Source organism: Camellia sinensis, chromosome 4, assembly GCF_055761805.1.
Source record: "Camellia sinensis isolate YWXY chromosome 4, ASM5576180v1, whole genome shotgun sequence".
Classification (NCBI taxonomy): domain Eukaryota; kingdom Viridiplantae; phylum Streptophyta; class Magnoliopsida; order Ericales; family Theaceae; genus Camellia; species Camellia sinensis.
This window is the reverse complement of record NC_138964.1, coordinates 65,589,489-65,592,965: the sequence shown is the minus strand read 5'-3', so window position 1 is coordinate 65,592,965 and position 3,477 is coordinate 65,589,489.

Sequence of the window (3,477 nt, the reverse complement as noted above, 5' to 3'; positions counted from 1 at the left end):
TATAATAACATGATACTTTCAAGTAAAGCTGATCAAATATATATGTATATATATATATATATATATATATATATATATTTTGAATTCCAATTATTGTTTTTTCGCTAGAGAATGGACTCAAACAAATAAAAATAAAAATAAATGAAAAAAGAGAGTGATTATCATGTCGACAAAATGAGTGTTAGCACTGAATATCCATTGGTAAAACTGAAGTTTATTGTTTGATTATTTAATTTCTTAACCTTTTCCATCAGTTTCGTTCAGCCCAGTGGATCTAAGAATGATAGATCATGTGCTTGGGTTTTCAATTTGATTGGATAGGGGTGGGTGTTCAATTTGATTTACTAGGGTTGAGTGTTTAATTTTGAGTATTATTTTTGTGAGGGTGTGTGTTTTATTTTAATTTATGTCTATTATAATAATTTTAATTGAATCTATAACTGTCATTAAAAAAAAAAAACTATCAATAGGCAGGGGTCCTTAAAAAAATGGTGAGGGTTATTAGTGTTATCCTATTGATTATCAATAACATTTTATTATTAAAACTTGTGATTGACATATACGATGCGTATTAAATTTAAATAAGTAAAAATAAAATAAAATATTTACTATATATTGTATGTCAATCAAGTGGTAAGATTTTTCTTGAGCAAATCTAAGATCCAAGGTTTAAGTCTCATTTATTTTTTATTTTAATATGTGGCATAAGTATTATTAGTTAGCACACGTAATGTGTGTACAATTCAAAGAAATAAAAAAAAAAAAATTACTTACTATATCATATGTTGTGTGTTAGTCGATTGGTAACTTTATCTAATTTTTTGTTTTACATATAGTAAGTATAAATATAGATAGGTAGAAGACAGAATGGGTGTGTTTGATTGGACGGACTGGAAAAGGGGGGATTAGAATTCATCGGACTTGAGTCCTGGGACTGTGAATCCCCCGGACTATTTGGTCGGATTGGATATGTATTCTGTGTTTGTTTTTTCATGGGATTAGATGTCTGGATAGGATTATTTTCAGTTAATCCAATGTTTGGTTGGACGGACTGGATAGGATAAATGAACAAAAGACTATTTTACCCTTTTTTCAATTGTTTACTAAGTAATAGCAATATTAAACATATCTTTAATATTTTAATTATTTTTAGTAAACATTAAACATACTAATGGTTAAATTTTGTTTAAAGATATTTAAACATGCTAATATTGATAAAAAATTTTGACTAGTACAGATTATTTTTATTTAAACAAATAAAAATTTATTGTTGAAATTAAACATACTAATGGTTAAATGTTTAAATTTTTATTTAAACAATTAACATTGAAATTATTTTAATGTACAGATTATGTTTAAACAATTAACAATTAACAATTAAATAAATGTTGATGTACAGATTATGTTTAAACAATTAACAAATGTTGATGTAATTAACAATTAACAAATGTAGATGTAATCAAATGTTGACGTATTAAAACATAATTTAATAGATGTTAAATAAATATACATGTTGATGTACAGATGTTGAAATAATTTAATAAACATGTTGATGTGCAAATGTTTAAATGTTTAAATGAAACATAATTTAAACCAATGAAATTATTTATTGTTGAAATTAAACATTTAATTGTTTAAATAAAACATCTATTAAATTTAAATAATGAAATTAAATAAAACATAAACAAAATTTTAAAATAAAACATTAATAAAATATCTATAAAAAATTATTTTAAAAAATTAAATAAATAAAACATTAATAAAAGTTAAATAAAATTATTTTATTTTTAAATTGAGACATTTAAATTTTATTAAATTTTATTAAATATAATACATAATTAAATAGTAGAGGGTCAAAATTGTCATTTTCGCATCTAATCCAAACAGTGATTAGTCCCCCAAAACAATCCCACCCCCCAGGACAGGATAGTCCCCATATGGGGGACATGGAGTCCGGCCAGACATAGAGTCCGCTGGACTAAAAAAAAATCAAACGAAAGATAAGAAGAGAGGCCGGACATGGAGTCCAAATAGTGAATAGTCCCCCCTTATCCCCAATCAAACACACCCAATGAGAAAAAGAAATTGGAGAAAAAGCTGTCACTTGGAAAAGTTTTCCTGACAACGTGTTTGAAGCGTCAATTAGGAATTATTGACACCACAAAATGTGAACATATGGAAAGTTTTCATGACAACGTGTTTGAAGCGTCAATTAAGAATTATTGACACCACAAAATGTGAACAGATGGAAAAAGACTACATGGAAAAAGTATGAGCAGTGAAAAAAAAAAAAAAAAACAAATTAACCACCAACGTGTTACATGATGATAACAAACACTTCAACGTACAAAATATAATTTTGCGTCATTCGCGCCTCAAGCTCTTGAGGCTTGAAGCATTTTTCTTTTTACATTGTATTTTTTTTTTTGATATTATAATTTTTATTTAAAATTCATAACACTCTCAATCAAAATAATTTTATTTATTTATATTGATACTAGCGTAAAACCCGTGTTATGTACAGTCTTAAACAAATAATTAAAATTTTATTTTTAAATTTAAATAGTAACAATTTTAAAAGTTAAAAGTAAAATAGTTAAAATAATGTAAATTAAGTTGTTTTTGAACTACACTCAAAAGAAGTTTTAAATCAAAGGGGTTGGCTTAGTGGATGTAACTTGGGGTCTATGATATACTCTCTCCAATTGTCAGATTCAACTCTCAGTAGGTGCTATCAACTCCTTAGGGGTACAATCAACTCCTTGGGCCACGCCTATAGATTTTGTCCGAGATTTATCCGATTCACGTGATGGGAGGCATTTTGTATGTGTTCCGAAATTAATCGAGATGCGCATAAATATTAAAACAATAAAAAAAATTTCACTTAGAATTAAAAGTAAATTTATTGTTTCAAATCAATTTCTTGTCCCATAGCAACGTACAACTTTTAATTTAGTACATATTGAAACTCAAATTAGAGAATCAAATGAAAAAAAATTAAGTATCAAATGAAAAAAAATTAAGTGGTACCGACCCATTTTCCTCCACTACCTATAAATTATTTCACTCATTTCTCACTGCTTTCAATTGCCTTTTTTAGTCTGCTAAGTCAGCCACCCTTTTTTCTAATGTCTTTTTCCAGCCACCTTTATGACTTTCAACCCAACTCAACAATTTGCTAGAGCCCCTGCCTAGATTCTCCAATCTATACCCCAGTAGCTAACTTAATCTTTGTGAATAACATCATCAAATGTAGTTTCAAAATTTAAAAATTAAAAAAATCATCAAATGGTTATTTTTAAAGTTAAAGGAAATTTTTGTAATTTACAAAATATCATGGAATGGTTGGACTTCAGAGAGTGTGTGGAGTAAGATTAAAATTAAGTCAATAAAAATATATATGTATATATATAAACCAAATGTCAAAATTAACTTTAAGATTGGTTTGGAAATTGTGGGGATATATTTTTAGAGTAC